General features: G+C 42.2%; 1 pseudogene; it reads right to left on the minus strand.

Moving 5' to 3' along the window:
* Positions 1-16,708: 16,708 nt before the first annotated feature.
* On the minus strand, positions 16,709-16,826 carry LOC124723010 (annotated as a pseudogene).
* Between the last annotated feature and the right edge of the window lie 273 nt (positions 16,827-17,099).

Raw genomic sequence — 17,099 nt, forward strand, 5'->3', positions numbered from 1 at the left:
TACACTGACGAAGCCTCGCTCATTTGCAGAGCAGGTAGTTAGAATAGCCTTCAGCTAAGTCAATGGCTACGACCTAGCAAGGCGCCATAAGTAACATTGCATGTATCTATGGAGTCTCACTTATATCGTCAATAGCGATGTACCAAGGATGGATTAATGTTTAGTATTCCAGAAGCTACGTACTTTTCTTTATAGCATTCATTACGTATCCTGTTACAGACCTATCTCTTGCCTGCGTGGGCTAGACGAGTGCCTTTCGGCTACTTCCGTGGCGTGGCTGTCTTGCTACGCCACAACAGACACCATGCCGTGAAATGTAACCAAAGAATCGTTGCCATTTCTACCGATATCCGTGAAGTGTGTGCCGCTGCTCCCTCACGTTGAAACCAACTGTTGGCAGAAAAATGGTGCAGTTCATGCACGACAAAACTTTCCATCATGGCAACATATCGAACAGACGTTACAGTGGCTGAGCACCCATCAACATCTTAAAAAAAGGAGGACCTATAACGCCACTCGATGACATGGCACACAATACAGTAGCCTTGGTGCTGTGCAATGGATGCACGTGTAGCTGACATGGATTTTGCTGAGACCAGTAGCGAAACTTCTCTCTATTGGCAAAGCCACTGAAGGGACTATACGTGACATCAAACAGAGCGCTGTGGGCTTCTTACGGAAGCAGTTCGCTCAGGCTTGATATTACCTCTCGTACATGCGGTTCGGGATCTTCCTGAAGATAACGTCTTCAAAGCAGAATCCGTTGCTTCAAAACTGCGGCCCCAGGTGTTGACTTCATGTTCAAATATGTGTAAATTCCTAAGGGACCAAACTGCTAATGTCATCGGTCCCTAGACTTACACACTGCTTAAACTAACTTATGTTAAGAACAACACACACACACACACACACACACACACACACACACACACACACACACACGCCCGAGGGAGGACTCGAAGCTCCGGCGGGAGGGGCCTCACGATCCGTGACATGGCGCCCCAAACAACGCGGCCACTCCACGCGGCTTGACTGCATGCACTGAGAGAACACGACCATGCCGTCACACGATTAAATGACGCTGAAATTTTCGATCCGCGGTTTCCACACTTCTATTCTTGAAGTAGGCTTTTACCGCAAAGGCTCGCTGCACACCGTTTCATCGTTCCATGTTTGTTTTCTGTTATTGTGATCTTCAGTCCGAAGACTGACTTGATGCAGCTCTCTGTGTTGCTGTATCCCCTGTGCAAATTTCTTCATCTCCGAATAACTACTGCAACCTACATCCTTAAGAAGCTGCTTACTGTATTCATCTCTTGGTCTCCCTAGACGACGATTCCTGCCCCCTCCCCCCTCCCACTTCCCCGTTCCCTCCCCTCGACGCTTCCCTTCAGTACTAAATTTGTGATCCTTCCAACCGATCCGTTCTACTAGTGAGGCTGTGTCACAGCTTTCTTGTCTCCCCACGTCTATTCAGTACCGTCTCATTAGTTACATGATCTACCCATCTACTCTTCAGCATTCTTCTGTATCATCACATTTCAAAAGCTTCTATTCTCTTCTTGTCTAAACTGTTTATCGTCCATGTTTCACTTTCAAAAATGGCATACAAATACTTTCGGAAAAGACTTCTTGACACTTAAACCTATACTCGGTGTAAACAAAATTCTCTTCTTCTAAAACGCCTTCTTGCCATTGCCAGTCTACATTTTATATCCTCTCTACATCGTCCATTATCAGTTATTTTGCTACCCAAATACCGAAAATCATCTACTACTTTAAGTGTTTCATGTCCTAATCTAATTCCCTCAGATTCTCCTGATTTAATTCGACTACATTCCATTATCCTCGTTTTGGATGTGTACTGTTTACTAAATGGAAAGACAGTGTGAGCAGTGTTCAATTCAGCGACACCAATCTCGCGGCTTTGCCACAACACGTTCCAGAGATTGCCATTCTTTTGAGTCATCCTGTATTTTATTAATGACCGGTTTCGACTGCATGTAGAAATCGTCTTTAGATAATGAGCACTGTAGGAACAAGAGTGTCAGCGTTACAGAAGGTTAGCTGAGTATGACGTCATACCTACCACACCTTCGGTAATTCTGCTATTCTTGTTCTCACAGTGCTCTTTGTCTGAAGATCACTTCTGTATGAAGTCGGAAACGGTCATTAATATAATATTATTGAGATACAGATTGTTTCTTTAACCCAGTTGTGTCTCCAGATCGCTTTCACTCCTCAGGATCATGTTGTCCAAATTTTTGTTTCGTGGATTTATATAAACGCCACCAAATTTCTAATGAAAGAAGTTAGCCACACGTAAAATTACTTTTAACTCAAGCGTGCTTCTTTGCACCTTCAAGAGAGCCATCCGCCCCTGGTCTACCATTCGAGAGGAGTGGACCTCCGCGTCAGGAGAGGCACGGACTAATAGTACACAATGTGGTGGGAGAATCTGCCGTTAAACTGGCTATTACCGGCGCTTAGATAATGAGCTTTACGGCTCTTTGACGGCTGGTGCGGTCACTAAAGACCGGTAAATCCCAGTGGGGGACGCGCTGTAACTAGGAGGCGGCACCAGACAATTGCAGCCCGCGAATCGCTATTAAACACCACATTGTTCCCCGCTTCAAGGCTGCAAGTTCAGTCACCCACACTGGTAGACCGGATAAAAACTTATCCTTCGTCCATGAGGCACGACAAGAGTTTCACTGCTACTCGGATTATAATGCATACAGCGTGAGCGATGCTGTGAGCATGTGCCACTTTCTTTCATTTTTGGTTCAGAAGACAGGCAGTAATTATGCCAGTACAGACCTGAGAAACGTTTTTTGAATCCAGAAGGAAATCTTTCATCCTAAGGGCTGTATAATATGACATGGACACGCGCAGTAGATGGTACAACGGCTGATTAAAAAAGTGAAGCACTTATAAGAGGAGGAGGAAACGAAATGGTAATGTAAGATAATTCTCATTTATTGTTCCGTCTCAGTACCGGTTTACTATACTCTGATATATGGTTATGAGTAGACAAGACGAGTTGCTGACGCCACTACTTAGGTGTGAAGCTGGATGTAATGGATGACAGATGAAAGGTAAAAAATATAAGTTAATGCGGATGAGTAGGAAGAACAAACCTGTAATTTTCGGATACGGTGTTACTAGTGTCCTGTTTGACACAATTAAGTCGTTTAAATATATGGGCGTAACGCTGCAAAGCGATACGAAAAGGAAAGAGCTTGTGAGAACTGTAGTAGGAAAGGCGAATGGTTGACTTCCTTTAATTGGGAGAATTTTAGGAAGGTTCAGCTGTAGAGGAGACTGCGTACAGGACCTTGGTGCAACCTATTCTTGAGTACTGCTCGAGTATTTGCGATCTGTACCAGGTCGAATTGAAGGAAGACAGTTAAGCAATTCAGAGGCGGGCTGCTAGATTTGTTACTGCTTGATTCGAACATCACGTAAGTGTTACGGAAACGCTTCAGGAAATCAAATCGCAATCCCTGGAGGGAAGGTAACGTTCTTTTGGAGAAACACAACTGAAAAAAATGTAGGAAACTGGATTTTGAAGCTGACAGCTGAAAGATTCTATTGTCCCCAATGTAAATTGCGCGTGAGGTCGACGAAGGTAAGATTCGAGGAATCAGGGCTCATACAGAGGCGTATAGAGAGAGTCATTTTTCCCTCTCTCTATTTGCGAGTGGAAGGGGAAACGAAATGACTAGTAGAGGTAGAGCGTACACTCCGCCACGTACCGTAAGGTAGTTTGAAGAGTACCTATGTAGATGTAAATCCAGAGTGGACGAAACACGTAATCTAATGAAAAATGTGCAACTGAGAGGGTACAAAATATGAAAATTATCTGAAGCATCGACGCAGTTGCTGAATCCCTCAAGACGGTCATGTCGACTACAGTGAAATGGAAATTCACGCAAAATCTAGAAATTTGTGGTGAGTTCCAATGGGACCAGACTGCCAAGGTCATCGGTCCCACCTTTGCCCGAGGGAGAACTCGAACCTCCGTCCGACGGGGGGGGGGGGGGGGGGGAGGGGGGGTTGCGCTATAGACCGCTCGGCTACCCCGCGCGGCTGATGACAAAATCGAATTAGATTTCCAAAATAATTGCGAATATGAGCTCACTTAGGGAATGTTGTGCCCTCCCTGGTCTGCGTGTATGTGCTGATTCGGCTGGAAAAGGACACATAAAAGTCCCCTCCTGAAGCACGATCGCCGAGAACTGTTATAAGTATTCCTTGGTTTACTGGATTACTGGATGGCGCTAAGATGCAGCTGACGTACGAGCGGGACCCACACAGCCAAGTTCTGTCTGGAACATCTCTAGAAATCTTTCTGGCCTCGTTAATACCTCAGCACGGAGCAGACGCATCACGGACACGTGCCATGGGTGGACAAGTGCTATGCTCCTGCAGCGTGGCATCACGATAACGTCGCATGAGAACGCTGGATGTGCGTGACGTAATGTTGTGCTGTGAACGATCTCGCAACCTCTATCAGCCATGACATGACGGCTACCCACAATATTCTACCAGGATTGACACCGCTGTGGCCAGCCGTTGTGGCCGAGCGATTCTAGGCGCCTCAGTCTGGAACCGCGCGACCGCTACAGTCGCGGTTTCGAATCCTGCCTCGGGCATGGATGTGTGTGATATTCTTAGGTTAGTTAGGTTTAAGTAGTTCTAATTTCTAGGGGGACTGATGACCTCAGCTGTTAAGTCCCATAGTGCTCAGAGCCATCTGAAACATTTTTGACACTGCTGTGCCTCTTCAAAGCTTTTGAAGATTGGGACACCCACCCGTATCGTCACCATACTCTCCGACGATGGTCTTCTGGGATAGCGCAGAACCGAGATTCATCGCTGAAAACAACGCTACACCATTCATCATTAATCCAAGTTTCCTGTTCGTGGCACGCCAAACACAGCCGTTCGTATTGTGACGTTAACGGCAACCTACTCACGGGATAGTAATTCCCTAGTTCAGCTACTGATAGCTTTCGACCGAGATTCAGGATGATACAAAATGTTGCAGAGAATCCATTACTGATTCTCGGATGGCAGCGGCAGATGTGATGGAGTTACGAGGTGCTTAGCACACAATACGGCGATCCTGCGTAGTCTGGTCAGTCGTAGTTGACCGGAACCTTGAAGACTAGTATACCTGCCCTCATGTTCTCCTACAGTCCAACATCGGCCACTGTCACAGTCACGTCCGAATTTCCCATAACGTATCTGGATTTTGGCACGATTCCACTAGCCAGCCAAATGGAGACCCAGAATGAGGGCCCGTTCAAACTCTGTCCGATGCTGAGAACGCCTCTTAACACTAGTACTAGGTGTACACTTGGGCGATCATTCAGCACCTGATGCTGTTCACACCTCTTATATAGCCTACTAGCTCTGGTGACACGATCACGAACAACACTATTGCAGTCTGGTGAATCTTCTACCTGCCGCAAAGAACGGCAGCTCTAATAATTTACTTATCCAAAAATCGTGTGTTCACGTATGAAGTTACAATGACATCGGACAGTGTCTTCTGGGGTCTTCATTTTTTTTCACGCAGTGAACGTGCACCACTATCAACGGCACAAAAACCAGCTCTTTGAATTTTTCGGACAATACTCTCCATCTGCACCTACGTTGACACACAGGAATGCGGTCTTTGTCAGTCAGTATGCGCTACCGGAATTTTATGGTTTCTTTTTCCATTTCGAAAATGCATCAGTAAGGTTAACCGACGCTCATTACGCTACAATACCCGTATGCCACGAATACCGTGAAGATGTGGCTAGCAGCGACAAATGTAGAATATATTTAAGAGCGATGTAACTGAACGTCTTATAATTATGAAATATAATTGTGTTAGGGTGCTAACATTTGTTGTAATGTGACCTAACCACTAATTTTAAGAGTTTCGGAGAAGATAAACTACAGAGCGAAAATTCATTATTTCAGTCGTAAACTCCACTTCATTAATCATAATACATTTAATGTGCACTGGAAAGTTGTATACCGTTTTCCCTTATACACTCCTGGAAATGGAAAAAAGAACACATTGACACCGGTGTGTCAGACCCACCATACTTGCTCCGGACACTGCGAGAGGGCTGTACAAGCAATGATCACACGCACGGCACAGCGGACACACCAGGAACCGCGGTGTTGGCCGTCGAATGGCGCTAGCTGCGCAGCATTTGTGCACCGCCGCCGTCAGTGTCAGCCAGTTTGCCGTGGCATACGGAGCTCCATCGCGGTCTTTAACACTGGTAGCATGCCGCGACAGCGTGGACGTGAACCGTATGTGCAGTTGACGGACTTTGAGCGAGGGCGTATAGTGGGCATGCGGGAGGCCGGGTAGACGTACCGCCGAATTGCTCAACACGTGGGGCGTGAGGTCTCCACAGTACATCGATGTTGTCGCCAGTGGTCGGCGGAAGGTGCACGTGCCCGTCAACCTGGGACCGGACCGCAGCGACGCACGGATGCACGCCAAGACCGTAGGATCCTACGCAGTGCCGTAGGGGACCACACCGCCACTTCCCAGCAAATTAGGGACACTGTTGCTCCTGGGGTATCGGCGAGGACCATTCGCAACCGTCTCCATGAAGCTGGGCTACGGTCCCGCACACCGTTAGGCCGTCTTCCGCTCACGCCCCAACATCGTGCAGCCCGCCTCCAGTGGTGTCGCGACAGTCTTGAATGGAGGGACGAATGGAGACGTGTCGTCTTCAGCGATGAGAGTCGCTTCTGCCTTGATGCCAATGATGGTCGTATGCGTGTTTGGCGCCGTGCAGGTGAGCGCCACAATCAGGACTGCATACGACCGAGGCACACAGGGCCAACACCGGGCATCATGGGGTGGGGAGCGATCTCCTACACTGGCCGTACACCACTGGTGATCGTCGAGGGGACACTGAATAGTGCACGGTACATCCAAACCGTCATCGAGCCCATCGTTCTACCATTCCTAGACCGGCAAGGGAACTTGCTGTTCCAACAGGACAATGCACGTCCGCATGTATCCCGTGCCACCCAACGTGCTCTAGAAGGTGTAAGTCAACTACCCTGGCCAGCAAGATCTCCGGATCTGTCCCCCATTGAGCATGTTTGGGACTGGATGAAGCGTCGTCTCACGCGGTCTGCACGTCCAGCACGAACGCTGGTCCAACTGAGGCGCCAGGTGGAAATGGCATGGCAAGCCGTTCCACAGGACTACATCCAGCATCTCTACGATCGTCTCCATGGGAGAATAGCAGCCTGCATTGCTGCGAAAGGTGGATATACAATGTACTAGTGCCGACATTGTGCATGCTCTGTTGCCTGTGTCTATGTGCCTGTGGTTCTGTCAGTGTGATCATGTGATGTATCTGACCCCAGGAATGTGTCAATAAAGTTTCCCCTTCCTGGGACAATGAATTCACGGTGTTCTTATTTCAATTTCAAGGAGTGTATTTTCTCTTATTCCCTTCTGTACCAGTACCAAGTCATTATACTCTTTATGGAGGTTGCTTATGGTCTCAGTATTATATTCCTATTTTGCACTATCTTTTGGAGAAAGAGAAATACTAGCAAAGACAAAGAACAATAACGAATATTCATATTATGTAAAACTTATAAAAATACGAAGATATTAGGGAGGAGTTTCTCCAGGATGGTTTATAAATAACAGCAGCTATAACTGCTATTCTAAACATGATATCCCTAGAGGTTGAGGTCCCTCAAATAATGTTTCCTGAACTCACCAGTAAATAGAAATACGCAGAATAAACTAGTTTCTTCCTTCCTTTTTGAATCACCCATGGCTCTAATCATTTGTAGGGAGGTATTGTGCTTGGAGGATAGTGTACTTTAAAACGCACTATGTTTTTTGGTCGATACTTTAATTAGGTGACTAATTTTACAATCACGTTAAGGAGCGGACAGCAGAGAGCCCCTTAAGCAGTTTCCACCATTCTCTTCAGTTTCTGTTGTTGTCAGACATGTGATACTGTTTCACGCAGAATTATAAATATTTCGCTTCCTAAACAATTAATTGTTGTATAACGTAAACTAGCTCGCGTCCGTAGTGGAATAGTACACGTGCGCCGCAGGTAACGCTAAATGAGCTTGAACGAATAGGCAGCCAGATCAGCTATTGGATTTCCTGGCTACAAACACGCAGGCAACTAAAAAAAAGTATTAAAGCTATTTGGAATATAATCTCAGTTATTTAGTTACAGAATTTTACGGTGAGTAAAATGCTATATGTTTTTAGAACTAAGGTAACATGTGGACAGTTGACCCATACGTCGTCGGTCGTGCACTGTCTAGTACCTTGAAGCAGAAGAAGGTTATTAACCATGGAACATCATATACTTGCGATTGAACTTTGTTTCTTTAATACGTTAACAATGGTACCTGTCTTGAAAATGTAAATTTTTGTTACTTTCCAATAGCTTCTACTTCTAAAGGTGTTTAACTTGTAACTGTTTCTTGATGGTACTTCTGCTTAATTTGATTTCATTGTCAGATTAGTGGTTGTGTAGTAGAGTAAAAATTCAACATTACTGCTGACATTGTTTCCTCAGCTGCAACAACTTTAAATTTCAGTCAAATATTTGTTCCTTGACCATGTTGTATCTTGGAACACGTTTTCACATTCGGAAAAACCTTAATTTTCCGAAGAAATTTTTGGAATTTCAGAAAAAGATTCCAGCTCATAAAAAGTGTATTGCGTCTCTTAAAATTGTTATAAAGGAACATATTAAACTTCTGTTATGGGGAGGGCTACATGTGGGGCTCTGAAAAGTGTACCAAGGTGCTACACTCTCTCCCTTTGCAGATCTGAGGCGCCTTGTTAATTATTCTAGGGTGTGAGTATTAAAATTACCGTCCTGATTTATCGTCCTGATCCATGTGTAATGCCAATAACATTAAAATTCCTACTTCATGTACTTCATTGTTTGCTTTCTTTTGGGTCGTCAGTCTTCTGGCTGGTTTTATGTGATTTTCCACCACTCCTTCTCGTGTGACAACCTCTTCACCTCAAGACAGTACTCTACGTCCTCGATTATTTGTTGCATACATTCAGTCCTGTCTTCCTCTGTAGTTTTCGACCTCGATGGCTCCCTCTAATACCATGGAAGTTATTCCTTGATATCTTCAGAGATGTTATGTCATCCTTTCCTTTCTTCTTCAGCGTTTTCCACATACTTCTTCCCTCGTCGATTCTGCGAATGAATTCATAATTTCTCATCTTTCCCGTCTGCTTAAAACTTAGTTAATATGCAATCAAATGTTTCTACCGTTCAACATTTGTCATTTGCATGAAGCGGATCTGGGCTAAAAATCTGTGAGTTCAATTACAGCTTCTCATGACAATTGTTTAAAAATTTTGTTTCATTCAAGCAACCATCAAATTTCTCAGCGTAAAAGGTGTAGGAATATTTAAAATAAGATACATACTTTCCTTTATCAGTTTCGCTTCATACCACAGAAGGATCCATATTTACGCTCTGTGCCGTCGTTTCGTTGGCAGTAATTTAGATACTACTGATTAACCTTGATACACTCATGCACTATTATCTCTCACTTGATGGCTCCTAGATAGCCATCAGTTTTGGTCAAGCCGTTTGTTAAGGTCATATGTAACTTGAGGAATATGTGGGAAGTCAGTCTACACATCGGTAATAGGACATGTGCCCTCACATAGAAACGATCAAAAATGTACTTTGTTACTGTGTAGGAAAGTATCGTTATTGATGTTATCCGTTAGAGAAAATCTTTGAAAATATCGTTTGTGATGATGTCCGTGACACGCTATGAAACTGGCGCAGTAAGATCCAGCAACATGGCGAAAATCACTCAAGTGACTACATACGTAAAGAGAGAGGAAACCTGGTGTGAATGACTGTAGCTTGTGATTTATCCAGAGTCTGTACATCTGATGAGGCACTATATTGAATTAATAGCTATTTCTTCATTGAGGAGTGTTTAGATCTATTGACATGTCGCTAACTCGATACCTTTCTGCAGTATCTGCCATATTTATGGTCGCTACGTGGTGGACTCTCGCTCCTTTTTGCTTTTCAAGGGTTAACCACTTTGACCTCCACTGGTGAAAGATGTCTAAAAGAATTTTTATCTCATTTATTTTTCCTTCTCAGCTGCATATTGTTTCGTTTTCTTTTACAGTGTGACACTCGATCATCTTCAGGTCTACATATTTGAGTATTCTACCCATTGTTTTTGTACAGAAAGTACGCATTAGAATACTGCATAAACAACCCATTGTGTCTATACAGGAACCACACATCAAAATAGTATTCTGATGTGAAGTCGATGTAAAAAACACGATGGGACACTTACGCAACTACATAGACCTGAAGATAATCAAATCAAGTCGAACTTAGTCATACTACAAAAGGAAGTACAGCTGAGACGGAAAAGTAAACAATAAAAAGATTTTTTTAAATATCAACTCAACTGCTGAGCTATCTCGTGAGAAGTACATTGCCTATTTTTTGGGAAATGGTGCCAAGTCAAGCGGTAAGAGACTACTTTGCTCGACTGAACTTGAAAAAAGTTTAATTGCCATAGTTTATTCCGAAAGAGCAGCAGCGGTGTCACATTTACTTATGCTAATCACCTGTTATATCTACAATGCACTGGACTAAATTGTAGATTGTCTTCAGACTGTAAGGTTTAGGTGTTTTTATTATCCTCATTATATAAATGACGGTAGAAAGTTGATGCTTGCCTCTGATTCATAGCTCTGTTCGGTCCTGGTGGACCACTACCACCAACACCAGTTACACAACATAGGATATGAACAGGTAATAACTCTCCAGTGTACAAGAAGCTGTACAGAATATGTAGGGATCTACAAATGAAAACGGATGAATTTACTAATCAACAGTTGGCTAATGGCATTATTGAGGAGAGTCATAGTCCTTTCGGAGCAGCTGTTGTACATCTACGAAAGAAATCATTTGATGAGATAAAGACATAGAGGTTTTATTGCAATTGTCATCTAAACATAAAAACAACCAATGATGCGTGTCCTGTACCAAACATAATGGAGAATTTAGACAACCTAGATCAGTGCAAATACTTCTCCATGACGGATTTAAAGAGTGGTTATCACCAATTGGAAGTGTTCCTGAAAAACCAAAGACCACATTTACTGTTCCATCAGGGCACTATGAATATTGACAGTTACTGCTTGGTCTTAAGAATGTGCCAGTCACCTTCCAGAAGCTATTGGAGGAGTGTTTGGAGGACTGAAGCCGAGACAGTGTATGGTTTATCTTCATGACATAACTGTATTTTCTGCAGATGTGGAGGAGAAGGTACAGTAACTGTGGGAAGTGTTTAAAATGCTACATTCAGCAAGTGTAACACTGGAGTATTGAGAAATGGGCGCTTTGCATTAACAGAGGTTAATTATTTGCATCACATAATTAGCCAAGAGGGCATGAAAATGGATCCTTGATTGGTTAGGGAATACATGATTTCTTGCTACCACAGACAATGGAGCAACTTCAGTAATTTTTAGGACTCTGTGATTATAATAGACAATTCATGAAACGGGTTTGCTGATATTGCTGCACCACTAGACGATTTATTGAAGAAAAGTATAAGATCCCATTGGTCATTCGACTGTCAGACCATGTTTGAGGCATGAAATTAAACATTGATGATGTGTCCTGTGCTGATATTCCCAGATTTTAAGAAGGAATGTATTCTGTCAGATGTCTCAAGCAATCTGGTAATTGGATGTATTCTCAGTCAAGATATGAATGGCAACGAATGCCCAATGACATTACTCTTAAGACAATTCAGTTAAGCGTAACATAATTATTCAAACAGAGAGGATGAGTTGTTGGCTGTCCCTTATGAGGTCACATATTTTCATTGTTGCTTGTATGGGAAGAAATTTAGGGATGTAACAGACCATGTTGCTTTGAAATGATTGTTGGGACTAAACGATCTTTTGAGTTGGTCAACATATTGGGCTCTTGATTATGAAGCGATACACAAACCATGCAAAAAACACAGCAATGCTTATGGCTTGAGTAAGAAGATTGGGATGAGGTTAGTATTTGGCGAAACCCTTGCTGAGCACCGGGAAGCACAGGTTGCTGGCACTAACTCCCAAATATGTAGGACACACCCGCAGTTTATGATGCACAAGGGGCCATTGTGTCGAACGACAAAATTATGGAGCACGTATGGTAGTACCTGCAACGTCGACAGATGATCTGTTAAGGCAAACGCACAACCATGTATAAGTGGGTCATGGAGGGTGAAGAACAACTGTTTGCTGGGTGGCCTAGAAGTTCTGGTGGAAGATGAGGAGGTAGAACATTGAGGAGTGTGTCAAGAATTGTATAAGACTCACACATGACATCAGTCATCAAAGATTATCAGAAGGACGTGAACTCTTTAAAATGGTTGGAAAGTATATTAGAGGGCCATTTAACCAAACACTGATAGGTAAGTATTACATGTTGACTGTCATACACCAGTCTTCACGTTATTTCGTAATAGTTGCAAATCTGGATCAGCAAGCATGTAAGGTGGCACAAGCCACGCAAACAACTGGTCATTGAAGTTTGGTATTCTCAATGTGATAAGTATAGATCAATCATTAATTTTACATTCGATATGATGAAACAGATAGGCCATTCACTACATATTTGGAAACTCAGGACTAGTCCTTTTCGTATGGGAGAACAAAAGGTGTCACGTGAATAGCCATCACAGCAGGTGGGATGTTAACTTTCCCGTCGTTGTGGCAGTGTGTAATTCTGTCACACAACAGCGGCGGATTCTCATTATACGAGGTAGTATGCAGTAAGAAGTTGCCATCACCTTTGAATTAATTAAGCATACGTTTGGAAAGAACAGAGAGCCAGTGAAGATTTTTCTGAAGGTGCTGTGGTACGTGTGGAGGGTGAAGAAAGAAAATCGAAGGCACTCAAATGGCAAGAGAAAGTGGGGCAATGTATTGGCAACCGACCTCATTGCAGGATTGGTCAATGGATTTTGGCATCAAATCCTTACACACCCTAAGAGAAAGATGAATCAATCCCTAACTTGATACCAAGGGCCATATAGGATTATAACAATGACATCACCTGTGACTATAAACCTGCAAAGACTTCCATTGTGCATGTGGGACATGCTAAATCGTTTAAGGGAACTATGGACACTTTGCCACAAAGGCCCGTGTTGGCACCAGAAGATGTTAAAATCTAAAAAAAAGGAAGGAAGAAAGTTTAAGTTGATGAATAGGATAAGTGCAGAATGCCTTATGCACTTAGATCACATTACCAGTAAATATTAGTGTAATGCCGTTTGTAAAGTATGGCGTGGGGTACTGTTTTGATGTATTGGGGTTATATTACAAGTGTGTTTTGTTATATGTGTTAACGAATTTTGGAGGTTTAATTTATCTGTACTCAGGGATAGGATATTGTGATGCAGTGTAATTGTACCAGTAAGTAGTGTATGCACAGTTTTTCAAACAGGGAGGGGAAAATGCAGATTGCGATATGTCCAGTGAGGCTGGTTCAGACAAATGTGCAGGCATATGAATTACAACTATTTTTGGCGAAGTCAGAAGGAACTAATACCAGGTAGAGCTGCCAACACCACACCCTTATTTCCAGAAAGTAAGCATTCACTGTATTCCCTCTATATTTTCTCCAGATGTGTTGCAAAGGAGAAAGCTGTCAATGATACAACTTGCAGCATAGTGAGCACAAAATATCGTCTCCAGCTACTGTCACTGAAATGACTGTGATAAAATTGACACAGCCGATGTCGCTGATGTTGTCTTGGCCAGAGAAGTCGCTAGATGTGTTCCCAATCAAGAATCTAACGTTGTAAAGAGATCCATTAAAATTCTTCCATCGATCCTTAAATGAGTTCATGGCTTCATAAAAAGGTCAAATTACTGTTGAGCAGATATTTCAACATGTGTGGCATTATCGTTGTAAAAACGCCACAATGTATTAGCTATAGGTGTGTGGAATTTGACATGAAATGACAGTTTTGAGAGGAACCATACAATGTACCCAATAAGCATGATATACCACTCATTCTGCTGTACTGTGACAACTCATAGCCACATAAAAATAACATTAGTCTACCATGCATGCTTCAAGCAGTTAAATATAAGACGTAAAAGTACTGTAGAGGTATTTGCTGTGTAGATTAAATACAGATAATTATATGAAGTAATTAAAAAGACGCCATTTAAAAGTACAGTTTTTTAAAATCGTACTCAGCTGTATATAAGCATGGGAAAAGTTATATTTAACCATATGAAAAGTCTATTTGTCTTCTGACAGTTTAAAGCTGATAAGAATTCAACAAAATGTTCTAGAAATAACAACCGCAGAATTAATTCTAACATTCAATACATTGTGATGGCTCTAGAATGAATCTTATAAAGGATGCAAGTGGAATAAACCCCTAGAATACGTATATTGGTATGATTCTCATACTACAATTTATATCGTTATTATAACAATAAGCAATTAAACTGAAGATGGAAAGAAAATGGACAGAAAATAACAAAAAAGTTATTAACTTGTATATTAAATTATAAACACATGATGGCTCTGAATAACAAATTAGAAGACATGTATACTTTTCCGAAATCTTTTCCTTTAAAGAAAGGTTATGACATGGTGAAAAATGAGTGAAAATGTAGAGATAGAAGAAGAATTGGTATTAGCCTCTGTTGAGGTTGTTAACTTATACACCAAAGTTCCAGCTGATAAGAACATAGAGTTCCTTAAAACAAATCTACTCAAATACAAGAAAACGTGTTCTGCAGCAATCATCAAATTCATTCAGTTCATTCAATTATCTTTATTTTTGAATTACTTGACTTCCAATAATAAAATATACAAACAGAAAGAAGGCTTCGCCATGAAAAACAGCTTGGAGGAGACCATGGCAGAAATTTTTGTAAGTTATGTGGAAAACAAGAATTTCTTCAAATTCCCTAGTTTTAAACAAAACGCTGTCTACTTTAGACTCTCTGTATAAAGAGCAAGAAAATGACATCAATAACTTTTCCCGAACGGTAAGTACTATGCACTCAAGGATTAATTTCACAGTTGAAATAGAAAAGGAGAGCGGTATAACTTTCCTAAATATGAAAATAACAAAGAAAGGCAACAATCACTCGTTTGGTAATCACCAGCACAGACAGCAAATGCATGCCAAATTGTGCCATTCTCAATGATACAAAAAGCATTCTATAATTCGTGGACCCGTCGTATGAAACGACGTCCTTTGACACAAGAGGAAATATATGAGTAACTCAACATCCTTAAACAAATAGCCTGTGCTAATATATCCAAAAGTAAAGAATAAATCAACATTCATTAGAAGACCAAAAAGCGAAAAGAAACCGTGGAAACAAACGTCAGAACGAAGACAGCAATAAAACAATATATGTCGCGATGAAATATAAGGGAAAAATATCACAAAAACTGAAAATTATTTTAGCAAATCCTATGTAAAATTAGGCTTTCAAACTAATGACACACTGCAAATTGGTCTTCGCCATAAAATTGGCCAGAATCAAAGTAAATTTTCAAATTCAGGGGTTTGTAGAATTACATGTGATGATCGCACTTCATTTATATTGGGCTGACGGGAGATAATTTGGAACAAAATTTAAAAAACACACATATTCCCTCAATAAAACTGCAATTGGTAACAATTTAGAACATTCAAAACACTGAATAAAGGACATGGTAGATAATAAAAGACTTTTTGCACCCCGTTCCCAAAAGCAGGTACGTAAGCATTTTGGCAGTAAGAGACAGCATCCTGATCGTGTTCTTAAAGAGCAAAGTGTTTTCATCCAAAGTCTTATTACGAAATATTTGAAGAACTAGTTTCCTCACAGCTCAGTTTCTAGTGCGAAGAGTAGTCGTGTACCGTCGAAGGTTTGGAGAGGTTAGCAGTGCCATCGTCATTTATAGATCTTCGTGAACACGTGATACACGGGGCTGTACTCTCTGCTTCCTGCAGGAACGTACGCCATCTTTTAGCACAACAAGAACTACAGCCAAGCGAAACTACCATGGAAATATGAGTCGCCCGCGTCAGCTGGTGACGACCGCTGCACTTCACTACCTTTGCACAATAAATTACAATATCTCTTAATTTATTTTATTGAAAAGAACTTGATAATTACTCATTACTTGTTACTTTACATCCCTTTTTCTTCCGACTGCCATTTTTGTAATTAGCTGACGTTTTCAGAAGGAGGGTGATCTCTACATCATTGCCCAGATCGCAGTTACTAATTTCAACAGAGTTGTGTTGCCATCTGTAAGAGTTACAAATACCTAACAAGGTTTATAATTATCATATGTAATTTCGAAAAATTGTTAACTTAGTTTTACATACCATCGGATACGTGAATTAAAAAACCCCTTCATGTGGCACATTGCTATTTTAAATCCGTCCGAGCAGGCCTTGGAAGGACCAAAGGTACCGACCGGCCACCGTGTCACCTCACAGCCCACAGGCGTCACTGTATGCGGGTATGGAGGGGCATGTGGTCAGCACACCGCTCTCCCGGCCGTATGTCAGTTTACGAGACCAGAGCCGCTATTTATCAATCAAGTAGCTCCTCAGTTTGCCTCACAAGGGCTGAGTGCAGCCCGCTTGCCAACAGCGCTCGGTAGACCGGGTAATCACCCATCCAGCTGCTAGCCCAGCCCGACAGTGCTTAAATTCGGTGATCTGACGGGAACTGGTGTTATCACTGCAGCAAGGCCGTTGGCACATTGCTATATGGCCATTGAAAATGTGGAGTTAAACTGTGAACTTAGAAATACTACGTAAAAGAAAGCGCTAAAATAGTTTATGGTGACCTACACGTCATAGAATAAAGTAATGTTTACCTCACAGAACAGACACTCCCAGACCGTAGTAAGTACAGTAAAGTAAAAGCCATAACTATATCACCAAGGTACAGAAATCTCAAACGAAGAAGACAGAGCACATCCACTGCTGTCAGATCTGTGTATGTTGATAACCTGCTCCGTACTGCCGGA

The sequence above is a fragment of the Schistocerca piceifrons genome, chromosome 1 (genome assembly GCF_021461385.2).
Source record: "Schistocerca piceifrons isolate TAMUIC-IGC-003096 chromosome 1, iqSchPice1.1, whole genome shotgun sequence".
NCBI classification, from domain to species: Eukaryota; Metazoa; Arthropoda; class Insecta; order Orthoptera; family Acrididae; genus Schistocerca; species Schistocerca piceifrons.